Here is a 9,386-nt window from a genome sequence, read left to right as displayed (position 1 = left end):
CCCCGCCTCCCTCCCTCCCTCCCTTTTCTGAAGAGGCAGCTTCTCTCTCTCTCTTCTCCTCTTCCCCCCTCCTCCTCGTCTCTTCTCTGTAACTTACTAATAAGTAAACTCTATACCCCAGCTCTCTCTGCATGGCGTATCTGTCTGCCTCTCACCCGCCAAGGGGACCCGCCAAGGCCTCAGGTGGCCCAACGCTGCCCCTCGTGGTACCGGCTTCGGGTTACCACCTTTTATGAATGATAACAGTTTCTTGTCTTCAAATTCATCCTTTAAACAAAGCAAGTGCCTGCCGAGGCATACCGCCCCATGCTTGCCAGGGTGCTGGCCACTCCAGAGGAGAAATGAAGCTTTGGAAAGAAAAGCCATATTTACCAGGAAGCTATCAATCAAGGACGGGATGTGGTGCAAGCAGCAAGAGGTACAGTGTCTCCTGAGTGATCAGGGAGACTTCCTGTCAGGCACAAAGTGGTAGTGTTTCAGGGGCAAGCTGAAAGGTCAAAGGCCACAGTAGAGTTCTAGGGAAAGTATCCTTAGGCAGAAACTCATGACCTGAGCCCAGCAAACCACCTGGTTGTCACTGGGGAGGGTACAGCGTCTGCTCACTAAACCCAACAGAGACAGAAATAAAGGCCCTGCAAGAAGGAAATTCTCATCACCTCACATAAGAAGAGGCAAGTGAAAGACTGTCAGAAAGGGCTGCTAGCAACAGACACAAAGAGAAGGGGCGGGCCTAGATCCTACTACAGTGATGATACAAAGAGAAGGGGCGGGCCTGGATCCCACTACAGTGATGATCACACACCATGTTTCTTGCTGCCTTCTTCATAACAGCAAGGCAATGGAATCGGCCTAGATGGCCATCAAGAGATGACTATAGAGCACAAATGTGGTACATAACACTCAACAGAATTATATTTAACCTTAAAAAAGAAACATTTGTGGGAAGATAGATAGAATTGGAAAATATTGTTTAGTGTGATAACCTAGGCTCTGGAAGACCAACACCACATGTCCTCTCTCATATATATGTATGTATATGTATGTATATAAATATATGTATATATACTACACAGAGAGAAGTGTCTGTGTGTGTGTGTTTATGTGAGAATGAGTGGGAAAATGAAACAAGAAAGGAGACCATCAGGCTTTAAGGACAGGTACTAGAACACACGTGACATGAAAGTGGGGAGGTGACCCCTAGGAAAGGACACGCAGGGAGTACAGGGAGGAGGAGTACAGGAAGATGAGGTAGAGGACTGGGTGACAGAGGGAAGGCCAGTGAAAACAGTCCATAAGGAATTCCAGAAGGACATTTATGACTTGCTAGCTAATTAAAATTCTAAGATAATAAGAGAGGAATAAAAATAGAAGCAATGATTTCTAAAGGACCGGCCCCAGGGTTTGTCACTTGAAGTCTTATTGGATAGATGGGCTTGGTCCCACTATGCCATGTTGTGGGCATCCTCCACTGTGCCCAGTCAGGAGGGAATATGACTTGATGTTGCCAGCTGTACCTCAGAGCCTGAGCTGGAACTACTCAGCTGGGACCTTGACTTACACCTTGGAAAGGAATCCCAAATGAGTCATAGTGAGGTCTGTTAGATTATTGAAAGGCAGCTCCAGAGAGACAAATAAGAGGTAGAAAGAGGTTTGGTCAGACCTTAGGCAGGACCATGTTTATTCATGGCAAGGGGGCATCTTTGTCACTCATGTGTTGGGAGGATATAAAAATGCAGGGCAGAGGTGTTATTGCTGTTTTCTGCTGATGTCTTTCTCGGAAGGGGTTGATCTGAGTCAACTGAAGAGGGGGTCCTCTGGTCATGTAGCAGGGGGAGAGTCTTCACTTGACCAGCTGTGATGGATCAGGCGATTGCTGTCCTGTATTCCTGAAGAGACTTGGGAAATAATTATGAAGGGCTGGAAGCAGATGATTTGCTTACAGAGTAAAACTGAGACATTTCCCTGGAAGGTTGAAGGACAGGGAAGAATGTAGGAGGGAGAAAGTGAGCGTAGAGTTGATTCAGGACGACAAGTCTGAAGATATCTATCATGCCTTCATCTTCCCATTGAAGCAATAATCACAGATGGATGCCAGCACTGTCAGGATGGTAGCCAGGATTGGTGAGACAAATTTAATGATATCTAACTAGAGCTTGGGAGGTCAGGATGGCCTTAGCAACAAAACTGGCAGCCACCGACACCAGGAGACAGTAGGAGAGCAGAGCGGTGAGTTTTATTCTTTTGTGATGATGAAGTCTTTTCCCTCCACAGAGAAGGGCAGGTAGGAGAAGCAGCAGGTGTGCGCGGCCTCTGCAGGTGTGGGTGCTTACAAACAGAGTCACACCCTCTGGTAGGAATGCCTGGCACTCAAAAGGCATGCAACCAAGAAGGCCGGCTCGAAAGCAGAACGGAGAAAAATTTCAGACAATAGGCTATTTACTACTGAAAGTCTACTCTAGCGCTTGCTTCAGCAGCACATATACTAAAACTAGAACAATACAGACAAGATCATGACTCCTGAACAGGGTGACAGGCAGGTTCGTGAAGCAGTCCATATTTTTAATATATACAACTTTTATTCTTATTTATTGATAAAAAATAAATTTAAAATTTTTAAACAATAGGGGGAAAAGGTCAACCCCAAACACACCTTTCTTCACTCACATCATAACAGAGAAGGCTCATAGCCTGGGCTTGGATAGACTCCACCCTTTTGAGATAATTAATGTTAACTCAGTGTAAATAAACTCAGTCACCCAGAAAAGCTGAGGCAGTCAGCGGTAGTGGATGCTTTGAAATGGAGGGGCTACAGAAGGGTAAAGAGATAAAATCTCCACTCTGTAAGGCAAGGCTTTTCAGTGCAGACACAGGCCAGTGGCATCAACCACCAGAACAGCTATTAAAGCGCACACACTGGAGATTTGCTCCCAGCCGTAGAGGCAGAACCTCAGGGTTGCAAGCATGGGTAACATGGATTCTTAAGCACACCAACGTTTAGAAAGAGGAGTCACTCTCTGCTGGCCAAGTTCAAGCTTGAGGTGTTCTTGCGATTCCTACTTATTGTTTACACCCATTTACCCTGATGGTGACAAACAGAGGTTTTTCCCTCAAAGAAGGAGCTGCAGAAGGGACAAGGGTGACCACCATGTTAGAGTTTTGCAGGGATATGAGAAAGAGCCTAGTGGACACCAAGACTTTGCTGCCCCCACCAGAATGGCTCACAGGGATGTCCTTGGGCCTTGTAGAGTCACTTCCCCAGGTCTTGGTTAGATCTCTGAGCTCAACATAAGTACCAGTGTCTTAAGGAGAGGTAATACAACCCTGGTTCTCTTCACTAACACATCATAAAAGCAAGAGATGCAAGAAAAGCCTCCTAACTCTTCCCCAAGGCTGCTATGATATCTGTTCACTGGCCCCATATTTTTCATCTGTTTTCATTCCCTAAATGGAGTCTTCTGAAAATAAAAAAAAGTATAAATAAAATAAAAATTAAAAAGGAAGAAAGAAAAGTGATTGCAGAGTTTGGAAATCAGAATAGCTAGGGCTCTTGCTCAGCCCAGGAAAGTCAGAGTAGTTCTTAGCCTTGGCTTCACCACTCTAAACAAAAAGATGACCAGGAGAGGGCCTTCCAAAGCTTCTTCCCATCCCACCACCTTTTAGTTTTTAAGAAATAAAGGCCAATAATTTCTGCAAAGAGTTGGGTATTCCACCTTTTCTGGGATATATATGGAAAATAGCCTGTACTTTTTATCATCATTATTACTTTGAGAATTTCATGCTTTTCATATCACGCCCCTCGAGAGACAAAGTAGCAAGTGCAAATGTTGTGAGTCCAGTGCCATCTGGTGCATTTCGAGACCGTGGCACGCTGGTTGGTATGTTCTCCCTACTGCCTCACCATCTGGTGGCGCAGACAAACACAGCACGTAAGTATAACAACAGCATTTAACTGGCACTAGGTGCATGCTGCGTGTTTACGATAATGTTACTTACTGCCTGCTACCTTAGTAAAAATGGCAAACACAAAGTTATATTAAAGATAAAACCAAAACCAAAGGTGAAATGCTATTATGAAATTAATCTCTCTTTCCTCCATCTCTCCCTCCCTTCCCTCCCTCTCCCCATACCTCTCTGTGTGTGTATGTATGTATGTACCCTTTTGCTCATATATGTACTTTGAGATTGTATTACAACAATATATAAAGGATAAATTAAAATTCTCGACACTGTTAAAATTATTGTGTCCTTGTAGTTTGGTTGGTTTTGTTTTTTGTTTTGTTGTTGTTGATGTTGTTTTGCTTATTTTTAAGACTCTCACTGTGTAGCCCCGGCCATGTAGAACTCACCATGTAGATCAGGCTGGCCTCAAACTTACAGAGATCTGCCTGCCACGGCTTCCTAGGTGCTGGGATCAAAGGTGTGAACCACCATGACCAACTGACATTCAGTGGTTTTGATACCTGGCACCCCCCTGCTCATCTAAGAAAACACGAGAAATCAAATTGTATTTTAAAGTGAAGGTAATGGAACTCATGCAAGATACTTGTGCAATAAATATGTCATGGGATGTGGAATGAATTATGGAAGATAATAAGGTGAGTGTTTATCATGAGAGAATTTTTTAAAGCAAATCAGAAATTTATTAAAAATACCACAGAAAACTAAAGTGTCTCTAAACAAAAGATATAAACAAAAATTTTGAAAAGTCACAGACCAGAAGAGTATATCAGTGATGGAATCTAGAATAAAGAAAAATTGCCCCATATTTATAAGAGCAAAAAGGACCAAGAGATGAGACTACAGGAGCCAAAATGAATAATAACCTTGAGAAGGTACCGCTCCACTAAACCAATCACTAGAGAAATGAGAGCAAATTCCACTTAGCAACCTTATAGTATACTCACTAAATTCTTTTTATTAAAAAAAATAACATAAAAATTAAGTGGCTGCTGGCTCAAGCATTTTCATGGCAGGATCTACTACAGTGGGAGTAAGTAGGTAGACTGAAAGGCAAAGAAATTTGTCAATCTTGTGTGACCTTTAGTTCAGACAAACACTCCTCTGGTAATCTAGAATATTTACTTGTCTCCGGGTGGATTTGGAATTTGAAATCATGATCTTTGAGTAATCAGGTAATCCAGGATAAGACAAGGTAGAGAGAGAGAGAGAGAGAGAGAGAGAGAGAGAGAGAGAGAGAGAGAGAGAGAGAGAGAGATATAGATTGAGTTAGAGATTCAGAAACACAGAAAGACAAAGCATAATGGTTAGTGGCATACACCTGTGATTTCAGTACTTGGAAGGTACAGGAAGCATGAGTAGGGATCAGTCTGAGAACTATAGCAAGTGCTAGGCCAGCTTCAGATAGTAACAGCTGCTACCACACAACAAACAAGTGATCTTAAATACAAGATACCATGGGGCACCAGGGAAAAAAGCAATAAAACTTAGAGAAATATATTTTTAACATAAGCCTCACAAGACTCCAAGCTAAGTACTTTCAAACCAAAAATTGTAATCAAATAAAAAACAAGGTGGAGAAGCAAGTTATCATGCATGAGAATCAGCAAAAACAGTTTATAAACCTATATAAGATATGTTCAAAATATTTAAAGAAGGGCTTGAGAGAAGGAGCCATAGTTAAGAGCACATACAAATCCTGCGGAGGACTGGGGTTCGGTTCCCAGCACCTACATAGTGGCTCACAACTCTCTGTATCTTAGTTCCAGGGGAGTCAGATATCTTCCTCTGGCCTTCACAGGCACCAGGCATACACACTGTGCAAAAGGTTCATAAAAATTAATAAATCTTAAAAAAACTATTAAAAAATAAAAATAGAATTAAAAAACATATGAAATGGGATACAATTTTACCCGAAAATATTGTGCAAATTTGGAGGCTAAGGGAAATAAAGTGTAGTCATGGAAATTGTAATATTTACTGGTCATAATAAATATCAAAATAGATACAGGTGAATAGTGAGTTTACTAGGATCTATGGATCTAAAAAAAATTAGCCAGAAGGTAGCACAAAGATGTTTAAAAATAAAAACTATGAGCGGCATTGTAAGAAGTAAAGAGAAATTAGTCCAATTTGTTGTCAAGAAAAATGAAATTCCAAACAAAAATAATCAGGCTTTTCAAGACCTGTAAGACAAGAATACTCAAATCCAACAACCACAATCAAATAGGGTAAATTTTATGATTCGAATGTGAAGCTTCCCCCAAAAGGCTTGTATGCATTGTGAGCTTGGTTCCAAGCTGCTTGCACTGTTTTGGTAAGTTTTGAAAACTTTAAGAGGTGGAAAGTGGCTGACAGAAAGAGGTCACTGGGGGTTGTGCCTTGGAAAGTTCTGTGTGTTGAAATCTCTACCCACTCTTTTGGCTTCTGGTCTACCATGAGGCTAACAACTCCTCCATACATCCTGCCAGCACGGCACTGCTCTTCCTCACCATGGGTCCAGAATCTATGGCACAAAGAGCTGTGGACCAAAGTCTCTGAAATCATGAGCCAAATAAATATTTCATCATTAAAATTGTAATCTCAAGTAGTTGGGGCATCACTACACAGACGCAAATGGTCCAATAAATAATTACTGTGGCTATATAGAATGCCAAAGAAATACAACTTGCTTTTAAGGAATGACAATTTAACATACAATTTCTCAATAACAACAGAAATAATAAGTCAAGTCATTTGAGAAAATAACTGGGGATCACAAAACAGCCCATCAAAGCATGAAAATGAGAAAAAAATTCCTTTTCATGCAAATAAAAACTGACCCCATTCACCAGTAAAAAATTCTTACTTAAATACACTTAAGGATGACCTTGAAGAAGAAAACTTACCTAAGTGGAAGGTATAGACCACAAGGGAGAATTAAAAACATAACCAACAGTCAGTATAGTCTAACATATAATAAAACGACAACCTAAAACTAAATTATCTTTTAAACTGGTTGGAAGGTACATGGGCATTTGCACTTTTATTCTTTGCTTCCTTGTTTTTAAGAGTAAAACATAGAAACAATTTTAATAGCAGAGGGAAGAGAGTTCCAGGCAGAAGTTTCTGAGATTGGAAAGAAATTGATCTACTGTTGTGGAATATTTGTACTCCGTGTGAAGATGTATTGTTGTGATTGGTGTAATAAAAAGCTAAACAGCCAATGGCTAGGCAGGAGGTATAGGTGGGACTTCTGGACAGAGAGAGAACTCTGAGAAGAAGAAAGACAGAGTCACCAGACAGATGTGGAGAGGAAACAGAAGGTGCAAGATGGAAGAGAGGTAACACCACGTGACAGAATGTAGATTTTAAAATATGGCTTAATTTAAGTCATAAGGACTAGTTAGGAACAAGCCTAAGCTAAGGCCAAGGTTTTATAATTAATAATAAGTCTCTATAAAATTATTTGTGAGCTGGTGGCCCAAAGACCTGACTACAATTACCTATCAAACTGAGAACAGTGTGTCTGGGGAAATGAGACTAGAGAGAAAAGCAGACACCAAAGTCATAAAAATTTATCACAGTCATTGGCAATAAAGGGTTCCAAACAAAAGACCTAACCATTGTAGATTAACTATTAAGACAACTCTGTTTTATTTGTGCATTCTTTTTAATGTTAAGTACCTACTATTAGGGTCTAAATGTATATCATTGTATTCTTCACTAGTCCTGATTTATCCAAGATTATTCAATTTCTGAGATTGCCAAAGGCATAATTCTCTGCCCCATGCCTGATAAATCAGAAATACCACTGATATTCAGAAGTGCCACTATACTGTACTACATCACAGATTGAAATTTTGGCCAAAATGAATCTCTATGCAATGAGAGTCTTATTATTCAAATTATACTACAAGAAGAATAGTGGCATTTATGTGTGTAAACCCAACAGCTGTGGAAGCTCAGATGAGAGATCACCTGAGTCCAGAAGTTTGCAGCCTGGAAAACAGTCAGACTCCGACACAAAATCCAAAAGTAAACTAATACTGATACCTAGAGGAAAAGACTGTTGTATGTGCTCAAGTGCTAGTCAGCATGAGGATTCAAAGCAGCCTACAAAGACTGCAAAGACTCCAGTTTGATAAAAAGAGAAAGGGTTGAATGTTTCAGATGCTGGGAGAGAGACCAAACCTCCCCTTCCACCCCAACCCCCCTAAGAATAATCATAATAAGAATACTGGCTTGATTAGTATTAGGGAGCACCTTAAGTTCCATTATGAATGAGTCAATAAAAACTACTGGATGGGTAAATGGGGACAGATTTAAACATTCATAATTCTCAAAGGTAACAAGGCAACAGGATTTTGCAGTAGTCTTAAAACTTTTTAAGCAGTCTATTATATAAAGTTCTCAACTGGTAAAAGTTGGTTTATTTTCATACCCATAAATATTGGTCACTATTTTCAAAAGACATTCTAAAAAAGCAATCATGTTCATAATAATTTACAAGTAGATGGCACACATCTAGATTCTGAGGTATACTACATGTTCAGTTTTACAGTGTTTCAATGCACATGTACAAAATTCAAGGTACAAAATTGTTTTACAAAAAAACACAAAAATGACAGTTGCTGTTCTACGAGGGGTGTGCCTCTGAACACAATTTATATTTTATTTTTGTAACATACAATCACGTACACAACACAGACAGGAAAAGAGAAGCTAAATACACAGGCTTTAGTTTTCGCAGCTGAGTCCGTCCCGCCACTTCCAGGCGCTCTTCTGCCTGATTCTTCCATTCTTTTTTCACAAAACCACTCCGGTGCTTTCCTGATTAAAGAACGAAGTCCAATATTCAGGATGCTACAAAATTCCCCTCCAAAAGTCCCACATTAAGGGAACTAATACCCTCGCCGAATGACCTATAAATTAATTATTTCTCAGCCACTGTATCTTCCAGCGAAAGTCTCTCCTTGTGTTCGTTCTCTCCGGAATGCGTACTTCCTGTTTTACTCTTATTAGTACTAGTGGGGGGTTTAGCGTCTAGAGGAAACCTTGGAATGTCTAGGAAAACTTTCTATACTACTGTAAACCGTTTTTGACTTATCTTAAAATACTTTATTACTAGATACATGCCTCTCAAGCTGGCATCCCTGATGTCTTCCAAGACAAAGCCTTGCAGACCAGTCTCAGCAGCTGTTAGTAATGTTTGGAATTAACTGATCTCCCACAAGGGTTGCTAATTGACTTCTCAGCTACAGCTGCTATCAAGGTCTAAGCTTGCTGCCCTGACACAGATCAGAGAAGGGGCCTCCTTTGTTCCAAAGACCTGATGCTCGAGGTCCTCCACGATGTAAATAATAATACGCAAAACCCAAATTTGAATCGACTAAGGGTGTAACACGGTGACGCCTGGGTAAGTAAACTCAAGGCCTATTTTTGGAACG

The 9,386-nt window shown here is 40.6% G+C and overlaps 1 non-coding gene across 1 annotated transcript; it reads left to right on the top strand.

Moving 5' to 3' along the window:
* The first annotated feature begins 2,458 nt into the window (after nucleotides 1-2,458).
* LOC126492616 (U6 spliceosomal RNA) lies at nucleotides 2,459-2,561 on the top strand. Its single transcript, XR_007589646.1, has one exon. It is a non-coding gene; the product is annotated as a U6 spliceosomal RNA (small nuclear RNA).
* Nucleotides 2,562-9,386: the final 6,825 nt, after the last annotated feature.

This window comes from Alexandromys fortis, unplaced genomic scaffold (assembly GCF_014885135.2).
Source record: "Alexandromys fortis isolate MF-2015 unplaced genomic scaffold, M_Fortis_MF-2015_v1.1 scaffold_308, whole genome shotgun sequence".
Taxonomy (NCBI): domain Eukaryota; kingdom Metazoa; phylum Chordata; class Mammalia; order Rodentia; family Cricetidae; genus Alexandromys; species Alexandromys fortis.
This window is presented reverse-complemented; position numbering and strand designations above follow the sequence as displayed.